The 18,196-nt window shown below is 40.3% G+C and overlaps 1 protein-coding gene across 2 annotated transcripts in view; it reads left to right on the top strand.

Annotated features, from left to right (window-relative positions):
• Positions 1-4,815: 4,815 nt before the first annotated feature.
• The window catches only part of TTBK2 (tau tubulin kinase 2), a 123,337-nt gene continuing 109,956 nt past the window's right edge, over positions 4,816-18,196 (top strand). For both annotated transcript variants that reach the window (XM_081153944.1, XM_081153942.1), the window contains exon 1: positions 4,816-5,165. The gene's annotated coding sequence lies outside the window, so the exon portion shown is untranslated. The remainder of the gene's footprint in view (positions 5,166-18,196) is intronic.

The raw sequence follows: 18,196 nt of genomic DNA, 5'->3' as shown, positions 1-18,196 counted from the left end.
AAAGTCACTGAACTTTTTCCAGACTGTGGCAGGCACACATCAGAAATCACAATGGCACCTCACCAGTTTCCCATTTGAAAACTGTGAGTATACAAGGATTTTGTTAACAGATGACCTTGTAATAAAGGCAAAACTTAAAAGACTGAGCAAATATGTACAGAATTGTTCTAATAGAATAAAATTTGCAAAAAGTTAACATTTAATAGTATAGTTTGTTCTGTATTTCATAAAAGGCATAAGTAGGAAGTAGATTGAGAAATAACTATAATTAGAATTACTTTTATCAATACAAACTAACTTTTAGTTTGTCTAACTAGTTCTAATCAGTGTCCATCTTTGCTAATATTATGTTGTATTTTAATGATCACTGGACATAAATTGATACTCAATAGGTTAAAACACAATGGACTCATATACCCCAAAGTGAGGTTACCCCCCCCCCCCCCATTTCTCTGTCTTTAATTAAAAATAAAGGATGGCCCAGCTGGGCGTGGCTCAGTGGTTGAGCATAGACCTAGGATCCAGGAGATCGCGGTTCAATTCCCCGTCAGGGCACATGCCTGGGTTGCAGGCTCCATCCAGGGCGTGCAGAAGGCAGCCGATCAATGACGACTCTCTCTTCATTGATGTTTCTCTCTCTCTCTCCCTCTCTCTTCCTCTCTCTGAAATCAATAAAGATATATTAAATTTTAAAAAGGGTGAAGTTTTTTAAAAATACAAACACTTGAGGTAGTTAATGTATTTGGTGTGAATGCATTTCTGTCAAAAGAGGTCAAGCTCTCAGGGGACCCCAAGGATCTGGCCTGCAGGCTATAGTTTACTGACTCCTGTTTTCGAGCATCCGCATGTTACATAATATACCTTTATTATAGCAGTTACTGCCCTGTATTGTAATAGGATTTGCATGTTTGCTAATCCATTGTGAAACCCTTAAGGAGCGGGACTCACTTTGTTCATATTTGTTTTCCCAGTGTCCAGCAGTGTAGCTGGCATTCATAGGTTCTAGTCTGTTTAGTAGATTAAGTAATATTCAAATAGAAACTGGTTAGATTGATGAAAAATTTAAAAACATGCCTGTTTGTTGGTCCCTGGAAGCACTAGAGAACCAGTATGCTATTGAGTTTCATAGAACTGTGCAGTTTTTAAAAATATGTTTATATTGATTTCAGAGAGAGGGAGGGAGAGATAGAAACAGCAGTGCTGCCCTCGCCGGTTTGGCTCAGCGGTTAGAACGTTGGCCTGAGGACTAAAGGGTCTCGGGTTCAATTTTGGTCAAGGGCACGTACCTCGGTTGCAGGCTTGATCACCTCTCTGAAAAGCAATGGAAAAAACATCCTCGGGTGAGGATTGAAAAAAAAGAAAAAAAGAAACATCAATGCTGAGAATCATTGATGGGCTGCCTCCTGCACGTCCCTTACTAGGGATCGAGCCCGCAACCCAGGCGTGTGCCCTGACCCGAATCGAATGGTGACCACCTACCTAGTTCGTAGGTCGATGCTCAACCACTGAGCCATGCCACCTGGGCTGTGCAGTTTTTTAAACAGCTTTATTGAGATATGTTACATACCATACATACCATTTAAAATGTACAATTCTGAGATTTTAAAATTAGGCTATAATTGATATGTAACATATTGGTTTCAGGTGTACAACATGAGATTTGCTTTTAAAGAGAGAGAGAGAAAGATCTAAAGATGAGTGGAGGAGGCCACAAATGGAGGAAAAGGGAAAGGAGAAAGGGATTCTCCAGTAAGTTCTTTGTTATGTGCTAGGAGAAACACTGTGTTGAAAGGGCCTTTGCGTTCTGTGTTCAAACTCAGTAGAAATCTTTGCGTATTATCCTTGAATATACTCACTAAGACTGACCCAAGGATCCGAGTATCATTCTTTCAGACTCAATTATACCAGGCACACATCCCTGGCTTGGATCATTCCTCCCTCTGCCCCCCCCCCATCTTTATCATCAACTGCTGCATGACAAATTGTCCCCAAAACTTAATGCTTAAAGCAACAGTAAACATTTATTATTATCACATAGTTTCTGTAGGTCTGGATTTTGGGAGTGGTTTAGCTGGGTGATTCCGGCTCAGGGCATCTCTCACAAGGTCGCGGTCAAGATGCCAGTTGGGCCTGCAGTCGTCTGACAGCTCAGCCAGAGCCGGAGGGTCTGCTTCCAAGAATGGCTTACTAACATGGCTGGCAAGATGGTGCTGATTAACTGCTGGAATGCCTGAGATTCTTGCCAGGTGCCCACTGCAAGGGGCTTCTTGAGTAGCCTCATGTTATGGCAACTGGCTTCTAAGTAAGTGATCCAAGAGAGCATAGAGTGGAAGATGCAAAGTCTTTTATGACCTAGCCTTGGAATTTACACAAAATTTGTGAAAAAACTATAGTGGTTACACAGGTCAGCCCAATTCAGTACCGGAGGAACTACTGTGTATCAGGAGGCAGGGATCATTGAGGGCGGGCCTTCTTAGACGCTGACTACCACATTTATTTTTTAATATATTCGAGATATGTATATATCTCAATCTCAAAGAGGATTCCTGAATTTCAGTACCAGCTCTTGAATAAATATTCTTTCCATTTAGCCTAACTAAAAAAATATTTCTTGGAGCAGGACAATAATTCTTAATGGAAAACAGCAGAGAAAAAGGTAGGCCTGGGAAGCTGTTTTCCTTGGCCAGTCCAGTATCCCAGGATTCCTACTCCTGTGGCATTAACTTTCACTGAATGTTCATTCTTACACTTTCTATTCTGAGATACACTGTTGCCCTATTCTCAAGATACTCATCACAGAACACTTTCCTCTGCACTGCACTTTTTAAGACTCTCTTGATATATAGCTACTGGACTGTTTTCTCACATGCTCTTACTCTTCATGGATATTCATATGGCAGTTGGTCAAAAAATAACAATCAGAAGAATGATCACCTTTCCATCATTTGGAGAATCTAGCCGTAAATACTGACTCATTTAAAACAATAATAGTTCCGTGAATAAATTCACTAAAACCCTTACCCATGATAGCAGTGATATACCTGGGTAGCTTGAAGAGGACACATTGTATTTGCTGAGTGAAAAATATTCTCTTCAAATAGAGACTAGCTACTTCTAATATTGCTAGGCATAATGTCACTGAATCTGGACTTCCCCCCCTATAAATTTCTTTAAGAATTTACAGAAACCCTAATCCTTTTCAATTCAAATTATTTGCCCAGCCAATACTCTGCAGTGAGCTATATTCTGTTCGACGAAGTAATGGAAAAAGCAACTTGTGGTTTCAATCAGTGGGGAAAAAAACAATTTGGCAACTTCTTTAAGTTTGGATAGAACAAGATGAGCTGCATCATCAGCTGCCTTTAATGTATGTTATGTCCTGCTTTTTATCCAAGGGTCTAGACATGTCAGACAGCAGAGGTGCCTGCTGTTTTTTAAAGAATGTCAGAGAGGCTGTGGCACTTCCTGAACAAGAAGAAACAGATTCTGTAACCATTCTGAGACTGAATATAGAAGTCATATTTAACCCTTTAATATTTTTTCTTTTGTTTTTTTCAGCGTTAAATTTTGTCTACGGCCTCAAACCCTTTTTCATGTTCTTAATTGGCTTTAATCATAATGTCACTTGAGTGAATAAAAAGATTTAACGTAAAATGAAGCTCATAATTCATTGCATCCTTTCAGTCCATGGTAGACTCCTGGGAGCCACTGTGATTATTAGTTTAAAAAAACAAACAAAACAAAAACCAAAAAAACGAACATAAAACAACAACACTGGACACGGGAGGTTTGAGAGACCTGAGTTTTGTTTTTTCCACGAATTCGTTTTCTAGACTTGGAAGAGCTGTTTAACCCCTTTCGGTGATTTTCTTCCGTAACTTGGTGGGTACGGGTGGGAGAGGGGCTGCGTCTTCGGGTTTCCTCGTCCAAGCGCCCGACCCCCCACCCCGGGCAAATGGGCCCCGCAGGCTCTTTGCTCCGCCCTCTTCGCTTCAGTTTGAACGTCTTCGAGGGACTCTCGTTCTCTCAGTCACCTCCCGTAACCGGTCCCCAGGGGCTGCTCACTGACCCTTCGGCTGGCGGTGCCTCCAAACGAGGGAACGAAACCTCGTTCCTCGTCGGCTGTGAAAACCCTAAGGATTCTCCCGAGCTCCAGGCGGACGTTCCTGGCGCGGGCCTCGGTCTCCTTCCCTCCTCACACCCCTAGGCCTCTCCCCAGCTCCCACCGGTGACTTGCTCCGCGCTGGGCGGTCCCGGGGACAGCGCCCACTTGCCAGATCCGGGCCCTCAGGTTCGGAGGAGGTGGCGCCGCGGGGCCTCCCGGTTTGGGGCCCTTCTTCCTTAGAAGCACGTCCGCTCGCATCGCGACAGTTTTCTCCCGAAGAGACCAACCCTGGGGCCACAACCACGCTTCTCGAGAACCACCACACAAGTTACAGGGCTCCGCTGCGCGCCCCCGCCGGTCCCAGGAGCGCTGCCGCTTTCGCTGCGCCGGACCGAGGGTAGTTGCGGTTGGGGCTGGAACTACGAGCCCCAGAATGCCCGCGCGCACGCGCGCTGCTATTGTGATGCTCCCTTCCCGGTAACTCGCCCTCTCAGGCAAACCTGAAGATAGCGGCAAGTCTCCGGTGGGGGGCGGAGACGCGCTCTGCCTGACTCTCCGCCCCTTTCGTGATAGGCAATGGAACCAGCCAACCGACGTGGCGGGCTCGCGACGCGCTCTCCAATCAGCACCTGTGGCGGAGAGGTGGGCGTGCGCAGTGGCAGGGCAGGTGGGCTAGGCTGTGCCGGGTTGCGAAGGGGGAGAATAACGTCGGGTCGGGTCAGCGGGCGCTGCAGTAGTCGCCGCAGCGGCGATGGGAGCGGTGGGGACGAGGCGGCGGCGGCGGCGGCAGGAGGAGGCGCGGGGGCTGGCACAAGAGCAGCGGCGGGGGGTGGCCAGCAGCGGCAGTGACAGCAGCAGCCGCCGCCGCCGCCGCCAGTAAACGCGGACGGTACCCGAGGGGACTACCCAGACGGCCCGCCCGCGAAGCCGCGCTCGGGTCCCGCCGCAGTCGGCGGCGGGGGATGGGCAGGCGGCGGCGGTCCCGCCTGCTGAGGGTTGACCCCTGCGGGTCCGGGCCCTGAGTCCTCCGCCCGAAATCCCGGCGTCCGCCACGGCCCAGGTAGGACACACCCCCTGAGCCCCCAGGGTGCGGCCGGGGGATCCCGGGCCCCGCCCTCCGCCGGTTCTGGTCCCTCCTTTGGCCGCCCCCCTGGCGAAGTGACCGACCCTAGAGCGGAGGGAAAGGGTACGCGAGACTCCGCGGTCGCTGCCCACGCCCCGGGCTTGTGCCCGATCCAGTCACTCCACCTCGGAGACCGTCTGTTTCTCCCCGGTTTTCCTGGAGGCTTGTGCCCTGTTGCCCCAGAGGCTTTTGGTGTCTTCACCGAACTTAGAGGGTCGCGAAGCTTCGCTCTCTTTCTCTCCCTGTGTGTGACCCACATATCACTTGTATTCATGTTGCTTTTGGTACCAGGACGAAACCTAGGATTCGCAGGCTGTACTGAGCGCTTCTTTGCTACTCCACCTCCCCAAAGATGGTAACAGGGGTCATGGGGCTATAGGATCTGTCTGCTGTGCAGTAACGACTACGAAAAGGCCGTCACACTTTCTGTTACTTAGGGTTCGAAGTAATGACCTGAGGGATTTGCTCGTCATTTGCTTTGACTAAGATGATGTAGACACCCTTGGTTGCTGTGGGAGGGACAAAAGACTCCATACATATATACTCCACACATATCAGGGAAGTAAATAATCCAGTAGGATACCACGATACTTTATCACACAGTGAAGTTAATTTTGTTTCAGTCGTGGCTGCATTAGAGGTAAAAATGACATTGAGTTGTACTTTGCTTTGAATTAAAGTTGATAGGTGGCAGCAGTCCCGGTATTAACTCTTCTCATCACTAGCTTTAGAAATTGTTCTTTCTTTGAACATTGAAAGAGGGCAATTTTATTGTAACCTGTGTATTATGTAAAGATGTTTTGGTATTTAGTAGAAACTGAGTTTTTATACATGTACGAGGATCACATTATTATGAATGGGCACATGTATCCACACACGCTCTTGGAGGATTCCACTCTGTGTTTTGTTACAGTGTTTGGTTCTGAGCCATTAATAACAGTTGCATTGGTTTCTAAAACACTGATTTGCCAGAATAGACCACAGAGATGTGTTTGCTGTTTTCTTTTGGCTAAATGGAATAGTCAGGTTCATTTCCAGGGGAGGGGAGATGGGAGATTTTAAAGTATTGAGGGAATTGAATGCTATTCGTGTTGTTGTTTTTTATAGAGACGCAGTAATGATGGCAAATATTACTTAATATGACTAATCTTGAATTCATCTTAACGCTAAAAAATTTTCAAATAATAAGTGCATGGACTTGGATAGCATATTGTGAGCTACCCAAATTGAAAACATTCTGAAAGGATTTCCCCTAATTTAGAAGCTTATATTTTCCTGTATAATACATTTTTATCAAGACACTGAAAGAGATATTTGAAACATGGTTATAAAGGAAAGTTTCTTTAAGATTTTTCCTTTATGATAGAATGTTAGTAAATACCTTTTCCTCTTTCAGGAAAGGAGAAAGAAATAAGTCCCTAGCTTTATTAATTTATAATATCAAATTGAAACAAATTTGATCTTCAGCAGGGGGCTAACTAAGAATAATATGTCTTGGTCATTGTCTTGTACTATGGTTAATACATAATTTAGCGAATTCCCTATTGTATTATATGATTTAAGATTTTTATGTCTTTTCACTTTCTTTTAAATACTGATGATTATAATGCTTCAGGAAATCTTTAGGCTCATTTGCATTAGCATATTGAACTCAGTTATACAGGGCTTCGTGTAAATGTAGTGTTCAAAGTGAACTTTGTATAATTTAGACAACTTTCGAGGGTATTGTACATCAAAAAATGCCAGGGACATGCAGGAGGCAGCTGATCAATGATTCTCTCATCATTGATGTTTCTCTTTCTCTCTCCCTGTCCCTTCCTCTCTCTGAAATCAATAAAGATATATTTTTTAAAAAAGCTTTAAAAAAATGCCCTAAAATGGACAGTTAGCGAAAGATTGTTGGCTTTTCAATGTAAATGAATATTACAGAGCTCAGTTCTCCCATCATGAAATTTAAATTTAACTTTGGTGGAGGGCAGGCAATTCTTTATAAGTTTTATAACTTTAAAAAGTAGTGTATAGACATGACAACTTGATTACAACTCTTGGGAGACTTTGAGCTGGAACCACCCAACTAAGACACTTTCAGTTACCTAATTCTTAGAAACTCTGAGATGATAGATGTTTGTTGCTTAAAGGAGAAAAGCTACTTATAACAAGGGAAAAATGTTTCATGACCATTATTAAATTAGTGGTGGCTGAATTGATTAGCAAAATAAAACAGCGTTTGGAATTAACGGGAAATATAGCTCACTTCCTTCCCCACTTAAGAAAACCTTCTATAGAAAAATTGTTTTATAGATAAATGGCAAACAGTCTTTACAACTTGAGTGCATGTTACTCAGAATTACTCTAGTCATGTATTTCTTTGTTTGCTGTTTTTGAGCTATATTTTGATTCAAAATATAGCCGGAGCTATGCCAGTTTACTTGATTAGTAATATTGTAGCACATCATTCATATATATAGATTTTTAAATTAAGCATATTTATACTGTTTTGTTTCCTTGTTATCTTCTGTCCTTATCCAGTATATTGTAACCAATAGTGATGACAGTGTTAGATTCCACTCCACCCCCATCCCCAGGCCTGAGTGGATAGAATCCTTGTTTTGTAAATACTTACACAGCTTTTGTGCTTTAAATACATAGTGCTTTCAGGGTAAGTATCATACTTCCATACTTGATAAAAGAGCTTTAAGTCTATATGAAAAGTTGAGTTTTTTAGAGCTAAATTTTGAGTATAAGTACAACACATATTAGCACTCAAAAGTTTCTGTCATTAATATCTACTGATCCTTGATTGTAGGTTTAAAATACAAATTGAAATTATATTGTTTACATATTGTGAATGTCAGTTTTGCTAGAAAATTTCATCTTTTAAACAGGTTATTTTTAGGCATACTTTTTTGTATATACATATATATACATATATATTTTTAGAGAGGGAGGAAGAAAGAGAAGGAGGGAGGGAGATAGAGGGAGAAACACCGATCAGCTTCCTCCCTTACATGCCCCAAGCAGGGATCGAACCCTGAAACCCAGGCATGTGCCCTGAGCAGGATTCAAACCCACCACCTCTCTGTGTGTGGGACGATGCTCCAACCAACTGAGCCACACCGGCCAGGGCTGTCAGATTTTTCAGTGACAAATAGGGCAGAAATGAGGGGAATAAAATAGGGGGGAAAAATGAGTAAAGAGAAAAATATGAGCCTTACCTCCCATGAAATTTGATTTGAAAAAAATCATCTGGAAGCTAAATCGCATGGTAGATAGTAAGTTGATTAGGACTTCATTTCTGCTACTTATCTAACGCTTGAAAAATTCAACATGCCCAAGACCAAAGTCAGCTGTCTTTTACCTTCTTTAATTCTATAAATGTATCACTGTTTAATCAGTCATCTAAGCTCAAAAATCCCCCTCCCCTCCCCTCCCCTCCCCTCCCCTCCCCTCCCCTCCCCTCCCCTCCCCTCCCCTCCCCTCCCCTCCCCTCCCCTCCCCTCCCCTCCCCTCCCCTCCCCTCCCCTCCCCTCCCCTCCCCTCCCCTCCCCTCCCCTCCCCTCGTTTTTTGGCTTCCCCTTTCTCTTGATCTACTAACATAAAGCCTCTCCCTTTCCTTTCCACTGCTACCACCTTAACTTAGCCTCTCTGAACCTTATTATATCGCTTTATGTACTATTGCAATGGACTCATCCATTATTTGTTAAGCATTTACTGTGCTACTGTGCTAGGGATTAGAGATTCAGCAGTGTGCAAGACAGAAATTATCTCACTTTTGGAGCTTATAAGACAGTGGGTGCAGACAGTTATAGAACACGGAATTACAAGTGTTCCAAGTATCATGAAAATAAAGTGCAGACTACCACATGAGCATATTAACAGATAGACCTAACAGTCTGGGAGGTGGGTTCAGGGAAGTAGTCTTCTGTTTTATCAACCATAAAAATAGTATTTTTTAAGTTTATTGTACATACTCTACCAGATTCAGAGGTTAGTGGGTATATTATAGCTATAAGTAGTTAAATAATTACAAATCAATATTTTTAAATTAAAAAATTTTAGTAATATTTAAATGTTCACACAACTCCTGAAACAGCTTTAGACAGATCCTTTTAGAATGCCAGAACACTTTGAAAACTTCTGTCCTAAATAGTCCACTTCTCCCTCCAATATGGGTTTCTGCTTCAGATTCTCCCAGGCCTCAATTGCTTGAGTACTGACAGAGTTCCTGTTATGTTTCACATTCTCTGTTTCAACCTCAGAAGTTGGCATCAGGCATCACCAGTAGGAGGGTGTGTTATGGTTACAAGAAAGAGGTCTTCCAGGTATGTAGTTAGAGTCTCTGTATTGATTTTTTTTTTTTCTTTGTCTTAGTGGGAGGATCATAGATACATGCTTTGTTTGGTTGATCTGGCTACGGTAGATTTTACCGAAAGAAGGGTCTTATTTATTTAGTGTTTTCCTTACAGTCTTGACATGTAAATTACACTGTACTTTCTTTCTATAAGGGAAGAATTTGTTATACGTTGTTAGTATGGTAGTCAAGCAAAAGAGAACTAGGTTGTTGACACTTTTTTTCTGTTGCAGTTGTAACCATGCTGACTTGTAAAGTTTCTCTTTAATAGATATTTTACTTTCTTGAATTTGTTTAATTAGCCTAGAGATATTCCATGCTGCTAGAAGTATATCTTACCTCCTGTGAAAGTTTAGAAGGAGCGATTGAAGTGTGAGTGGTCACTAAATTTTTGTTCTTTTGCTATCAGCAAAATAGAGTTTTATTCACAAATCTTCATCTCTTTTTACTAACTCTTTAGAGAGGCTCTTGCTAAAACCTATGGGTTAAAACAAAAACAGAATTCCACAGAGTTTATCCTATTCTGATACTTGTTTCTGTTGTTTACATTAGTATTAGTAAATGTCTTGAAAACTTAGCTGGTGTGTTGTCTTTGTAAACTTGTGTCTACACCTCAGCTTATTTTATTTTAAAGCATAATTTAGATAATATTTTATGCTGTGAAAAATATATTATTTTGACTTTCGAGATATATGAGATAGCCACTCTGCATCTAACTATATTTTAATCTAGTTTTGGAATGTAGATCAGGTATTCTAAATACTATTTGTTTACATAGTAGATCATGATGACTTAGAAAAGCATATGATCTTTTACTTTAATAATAGGGGGTGTTTGGTATATTTATAATTTTTATCAAATTTGAAAAATTTAAGACTTTTTTTTCAGTTTCTTTTTCTCCAGCATGGAATCTCTCTGGGCTCAATAATAGTTTCTAGAAATTAAAATGTATATCTACTAAAAGTGGAGAGAAACATTATATAAGACAGTATGGTTACAGTAACTCACAACAAAATAAAAGGGTAAACAACCTCTTTATTGTGTCCTTCTAGAACTCCAGTAATATATATATGTTAGGCTTTTTGATGTTATCCCATAGCTCACTGATGCTTTGTTTGGTTTCTGTCTTTATCTCTCTGTTTCATTGTGGATAGTCTCTTTCTGTATCTTCAAGCTCAGTCCCCCCTCCCCCGCTGTGGTTAATGTGGTGTTAATCTCATATTTTTTATCTCAGATATATACTTTTCATGTGTAGAAGTTTTTAAATATCTTCCACTTCTCTCCTCATGCTAATGCTTTTCTCTATTTTCTTTACTATATTGAATATATTTAAAATCAGCTGTTTAAAATCCTTGTCTGCCAATTCTATCATCTGTACTTTTTTTTTTTAATTTTTAAATTTTATTTTTGTTTAAAATATTGCAGATGTCCCTTTTTCTCCCCAATGACCCGTTCCACCCTGTCCCATTCCCCTCCCCAGTCCCTCTCCCCACCATTGTCCATGTCCTTGGGTTGTGCATATATGCATATACATCTGTACTATTTCGGGGTCTGTTTTTGTTGAGTGATATTTCTTCTTGTTTGCAGCCCTGGTAATTTCTGTTTGGATGCCAGACATTGTGATTTTACATTGTTATGTATTGGATATATTTGTTTGTTTGTTTTCCTTTAAATACTATTGGGATTTGTTTCATTTGTTTGTTTCACAGTTTGATTCATTTAAGGCCCTCAATGTTTTTGAAGGTCTTTTTCACTCTGGTTAGTATACAAACTGTTCATGGCCCTTTGTGAGCATCACGATTATTTCGTCCTGCCTCTTTCCAGTGGTCCTTTCCCTGGCCTTGATTGTTTCCTCACACATGTGCACTGATAAATACTCAGCCAAAGCCTTAAGGGGAACCCTCTCTAGATATCCAGAGCTCATTTGTGCAGTTCTCTCCAGTGTTCTGCCCTACCTTGGCCTCCCCAAAACTTTCAATTCTATTTCCTCAACTCACAGAAACTGCTGGGCTCGTTCGGGTTCGCCATTCCTGTCCTATGACCTGGAAACTCTCTAGGCAGTGAAGTGGGGGCAGTTGTAAGGCTTACCTCGTTCATTTCCCTTCTTTTATGGATCCCTATACTTCACTGCCTGCTGTCTCTTGTCTAAAATCCTTTGTTTCATTCATATATTTTGTCTATTTTTCTAGTTGTTTAAGGTAGGAGGGTAAGTCTGGTCCCTATTACACTGTGGAAGCCAGAAGCTGAAATAGTCTGGTGGGTATATTTAAACCTCAAAGAAGAGTCGTATTTCACAGTTATGGTATCATTAGAAATCTATATATTATCTTTATGCTCAAATATGGAGTAAAAAGTATTTTTTTACCCTTTAGACATGTCATAAACTCTTCTGATGATTAATTCTAGCACTGTTCCCACTGAGATTAAAATTGTAGGTAAAAATAAATTTCCTGTTTTTTCTGTTAAAGAGTAGAATCTTACATAAACTATATATTGCATTTATAAAACCATGCTGTTATCTATTTAGTGAATTATCTAGCTTCCCTCCAAATGGAGGAGAATTTTGAATTTTATTACTTCAGCCTGTCTAGATTATAGTAGTCTTAACTGGACTTCCTTTCCTCTTATATCCTTCCTTGCTCTGAAGTCCTTCAGTAGCTCCTCCTTGTCTACTGAAATAGAATAAAATGTATCCTGTACCTAGCTTGATTTTTAGTCTTAGCTCAGTTTACCTTTCAGGCCTATGTCTTCTTTCTTCACAATCAGAACTCATTTCCATTTAGACTGATCTATGTATTCATTTACCCATGCACTTTGTATATTGTGCTCATTTCCTCTTCTGTGCCTTTGCTTACCTCCTCAGTCAGTTAGCTTTTGCCTTGAAACAAACCATTCCAGAGTTCAGAGGCTAAAACAATAATCATTTATTAACTATTCCATGATTCTTTTGATCTTTCTGGCTCACTTATGTGAGACAGCTTGGGTTTCTTCACAATCTGGGTTCCAAAACCAGTAAAACAGGGCAAGTTTCCAGTGCATAAGTGCTTTTCAAGCATCTGGGTCATGTTTGCTGATGTCTCATTGGTCAAAGCAAGTCACAGAGCCAACCTGGTTTTCCAGGATGGAGAAAGAAACTCTATCTCTTGATGGGAATTGCAACAAGGTCACATTGTAAGGGGAAGTATATTGTGGAATGGGAGAAATCTGTGGTTATTTTGCAATCTACCAAACCACTATAAATCCTCTCTACCTCCTCTCAGAAACTTTGTATGATCATCCTGTCCCATGCATTATACTTCTTTCTACTCTTTAATGTATTCACAACAATTTATTGATGATTATATGTTGAATTTTGAAATTGACTCTCAGTTATTTGCTTGAGGACTACTTAATTTCATTCAGCCATATAGGAGGTGAAAGGCATTTTTAAAAAACAATATGTTTTTATTGATTTCAGAGAGAGGAAGGGAGGGAGAGAGAGAGAGAGAGAGATAGAAATATCAATGATGAGAGAGAATCACTGATCTGCTGCCTCCTGCATGCACCCTATTGGGGAGCCTGCAACCCAGGCATGTGCCCTGACCAGGAATCAAACCTAGACCTTCTGGTCAATGCTCAACCACTAAGCCACTTGGCCCTGGCGGAGGTGAAAGACATTTCATTCATTAAAAATTTATTGAGAGGTTGTTCTATAATAAGTATTATGCTAGTACTAGGAATACAAAGATGAGTAGGTTTCTGCTCTTAAACTAAAAAAATTCATAGCTTAATAGGAAGACATTATAAATTTTGTGTGTGATTCTACGCTTATTTCTTTACTCTGAACCTAGATTTCTGTCTGTCCCATGGTCAACTCACAGGTTAACTGGCTTTTCAACATTGCATAGATGGAACAGTCTCCTGCTGTCTATCACACTGCTGGGTGGTTGTTGCCTGTTCTGTTTTGTGTCTGGCTTTCCCTGCCTCTGGTTTATATAACTATGTTACCTGTTACTATTCTTTGTATAAGATATATGAATCATAGAGTACATAAAACATATCTTTAAAATTATAAAGCCAAATGATCAAGAACTAGAACATTGCCAGCATCTCAGAAGCCCCCCTTGTTTACCCCCCAAAAAATCCATTCTTGTGATTTTTGTGAAAAATCATGTCCTTAACATGTGCTTTTATAGACTTACCATCTATGTTTGCATCCCTATTTAACATAGTTTGATTTTGCTTATTTTTGAACTTTGTATAAAGGGACTTATATTGTATGTATACTTTTGTTTTGCTTTATTTCGTTTTCAATGTCCTTTGTGAGATTTATTCATGTAGTTCAGTGTAGCAGGAGTTTTTTCATTTACATTTTAGTATAGTTTTTTTTTAAATAAATTTTTAAAATATATCTATATTGACTTCAGAGAGAGGAAGGGAGAGGGGGAGAGAGAGATAGAAACATCAATGATGAGCGAGTCATTGATCGGCTGCCTCCTGCACGCCCCCCATTGGGGATCAAGCCCGCAACCTGGGCATGTGCCCTGACCGGGAATCGAACCTCAATCTGGATCCTAGGTCGGCGCTCAACTGCTATAGTATAGTTTTTGTGGTAGGCAGAGTAATGATCCCCCAAAGATATTCATGTCCTACTCCCAGAAACTGGTGAATATGTCACCTTATATGACAGAAGGGACTTTGTAGGTGTCATTAAATTAAGGCTCTTGGGATGGGAAGATTATCTTTGATTATCCTGGTGGGTTCAATGTAATCATATATAAGAGGGAGGCGCACATATATATATATGTATGTGTGTGTATATATATTTGTGTATACTTACCCTCACCCAAGGATATTTTTTCCATTGCTTTTCAGAGAGAGTGGAAGGGGGAGAGATAGAAACATTGATGTGAGAGAGATGCATTAATTGGCTGCCTCCTGCTCACATGCTGACTGGGGCCTGGGATTGAGCCTGCAGCTGAGGTGTGTGCCCTTGGCCGAAATTGAACCCGGGACCCTTTAGTCTATGTGCCAGCACTCTAACCACTGGAGCCAAACTGGCTAGGGTGGGAGGCATATATATTTTGACAGTGAGAAATATGTGATAAAGAAGGAAGCAGAGGGCAGAGAGAGATTTGAAGATGCTACACTACTAGCTTTGAAGATGGAGGATGGAGCCATGAGCCAAAGAATGCAGGCAGCTTCTAGACGCTAGAAGAGGCTAGGAAAGGTATTCTTCCCTAGAGCCTCCAGAAGGAGCATAGCCAGCTGACACCTTGGTTTTAGCCCCTTGGAAGCCTGCCTGGATTTCTCATATCCAGAACTGTAAGATTATAAATTTGTGTTGCTTTGCCACAAAATTTATGGTGATTTATGTGTCAGCAGTAGGAAACTTTGTTTTATTGTACGAATATACTACAATTTATCCATTCTTCTCTTTCTGGACGTTTGGGTAGTTTAGTGTTTTTGGCATTTATGAACACTGTGGCTATTAACATTCTTGAACATATTTTCTGGTATACATGAGAGAAGAGTGTTTGTAGGATATCTAGGAAAAGAGTTACTCAGTCACTCTGTGAGCATATGTTCAGCTTTACTTTATAATACAGAACTATTTCCAAAGTTTGTTCCTACCAACAGTGTATGAGAATACTTTTTTATTTTTTATTTTTTCAACATATCCTTATTGATTTCAGAGAGAGGAAAGGAGAGGGAGAGAGAGAGATAGAAACATCAATGATGAGAGAGTCATTGATCAGCTGCAGCCCGCAACCCGGGCATGTGCCCTGACCGGGAATCGAACCCTGATCGCCTGGATCCCAGGTTGATGCTCAACCACTGAGCCACGCCCGGCCGGGCTACTTTTTTATTTTTAAATAATTTCTTTGATATTCCCTATGATAATGCTTTTTTCCTTTATGTAGGTGGGTACTCATCATTTGTTTCAAGTCAAAACACATTTGGGATCTAATTTATAATTTTTCCAATCTAGAAATAGTAGGTGACATTGGTTTATTTTTATTCCCTTTTTGATCAGCTAATTTTTCTATTAACCTTAAAAGCAAAATTATAGCAATGCAAATGCTGAAACTTAATTTGTAATCACAGTTGTAATTTTTCCCTTGCTAACAAACATTTTTATATAAATTTGATAAATACTTGTTGTATAATAGGCTTAAATGCTGGCCTCCATGCAAACATGGTAATTTCCTTTCATCAACATTCAAGCAGTACAGGGACTGTTTTGGACAGTAGTATGTCTGTAAATGTGACTATTTTCCCTTCTATTGGTTAAGAAGCATGCAAAATAGTGAACTACCATTTATTGAGCATAGTGTGCTAGGCACTGTGATAAATAAACACTTTACATTTATCATATATTATCACTTTTAATCCTTATATAGCCACTGTTGTTATCCCTTGTTATAGATGAGGAATTTGAGGCACAGAGGCATTAAATAATGGGCCCTAGGTTACACAGCCAGGATTTCAATCTAGGTAGTCGGGTTTAAATCTGTGTTTTATGGGGAGTCCCTGGAGTTAGAAAAGACAATAAACACACTGCAGTGTTACATTAATTTTCAAATAATACTTTTATAGGGAGTTCTCATTAAGTGCAGTTTGGTTTGGTTTATGTTTTTGGAATTACTATACAATTTTTATCCATTTGCCTTTTGTGCCTCTTATTTTCATCCTCTGTTTATTTCTCATTTTTCTCTCATCTATTTGTTACATTTGTATATGTGCATCTATATGACTTTTAAATTACATACAGTTTGATGTCTCATTTTCAGCAGATTAACTTCACTAAGTATCTATTGATAAAATGCGAAGTTCATCAGTTTTTATCTTGGCAGAGAATATAATGATTATGATATGATCTTTATCTTCACAGAGTTTGTAATCTAGGGATTGTCAGTGTTTACTTATTAATTTGCCAGCTATTTTCTTCTCAATCTTTTTCTACCTCGCAAATGTCTCAAATGATTTTCAACTCATGCTATTTTACAAGTTGAATCTCCATTTAGTATGTTCCATCCATATTGATCTTCTTTGGGTCTATTTTGTCAATACCTCCAGATTTAGCATTGTCTGAATTCATTAGCATGCTCTTTGTTCCTTATTTTAGGTCTTTGAGGATATTGCCAAGGAAGAATTTATTTAATTTCTCTCAAGTAGTATCTAGATCGTTACACCAAGATAGATTATTTTTAAGTTATTAGCATTACTGAAAAACGAGTCCCAAATAATTATTTGACAGCATTGGTGCTGCAGCCAAATTACATTAATTTTTCAGATATAATTTGTGATGTGGAATTAAAAAGAACCTGTGCTTCAGGTAAAACTTTTGAGATACTGTTGCCCCATACCAAGGAAGCCTGGTGTATTAGTTATCTATCAATGTGTAACAAATTACTCCAAATTTGTGTTTTAAAACAACAACATTTATTAATTTCACAGTGTCTTTGGGTCAGGATTTGGGATGTGACTCATCTAGGTAGTCTGTTTCAGGGCCAGTGACAGGTGCAATCAAGGTAGGCTATAGTCATCACAAGGCTCAACTAGGGAAGGATCTATTTTCAAGCTAACTCCAATGATGGACTGATTCAGTTCCTGGTGGGTGGTTGGACTGAGGTCCTCAGTTCCCTGCTAGCAGTTGGTACCTATTAAAAGTGGAATCAATAGTGCTCTCAGAGGCTGCCCTCAGTTCTTTGCCATGTGGGCCTTTCCTTGGCAGCTTGCTTCATCAGATCAAGCAACTAGGAAGAGTCAAAGAAAGAGAATGTGTGCAAGGTAGATGTCACAGTCTTCTATAGTACATCTGCAAAGTGACATCCTATCACTTACTGTATTCTATTCATTCGCGGCAGGTTACTAGGTCCACCCCCATTCAGGGGAAGAGGATCCATGCACAAGATGGGGTTCGTGGGGAGCCATTTTAGAAGCAGTCTAGCATACCTTGGTAGCTTAAAGGATTCTGGGCTTTTCCCCTATTGTTCATTTCCTAATTGGAGCAGGTGTATTTTTAGATTTACTTTAGTGTTCTGAAGGATTTTACCCAGATACTACTTTGTTCCATGACCTTTCCACTGGTAATTTAAAGTGAGATAGATCTTGGAGCCTGTGGAGGCCTGCTGGGAACAGGACTTCTGTAATGACAAATATGTCTGGAAGGCTGTGGTCCAAAGCCATTTTTGCTGGTTATAGTGGGGTCATGCAAACAAAAGGGAGCACACAGCTCTTCTTAAAATTGAAGATGTCTATGCTTGAGATAAAACGGAATTCTGTCTAGGCAAGAGATGTGCTTATGTGTACAAAACAAAGAACAACACAGTGACTCCTGGTGGCACAAAACCAGAGTAATCTGAGGAAACTTGGGCTCATGGAAACAGTGGCATGGTTCATGCTAAATTCCAAAGCAACCTTCCTGCAAAGGCCATATTGTACTCCTCAAGGATTTAAACTTATTGAAAAGTAAATAAAGAAAATGGATGTTTTCTTAAAAAAATAAAGTGAGATAGTTAAAAGTATTTGGTATTGTAGTTATATCTGAGAGATACCTAGTAGTCTTAAAATTTAACTTTTTTCGCCTGGCTGGGCATGGCTCAACAGTGGAGCATCGACCTAGTATCCAGGA

The sequence above is a fragment of the Miniopterus schreibersii genome (genome assembly GCF_964146895.1).
Source record: "Miniopterus schreibersii genome assembly, chromosome: 1".
Taxonomy (NCBI): Eukaryota; Metazoa; Chordata; class Mammalia; order Chiroptera; family Miniopteridae; genus Miniopterus; species Miniopterus schreibersii.
This window is presented reverse-complemented; position numbering and strand designations above follow the sequence as displayed.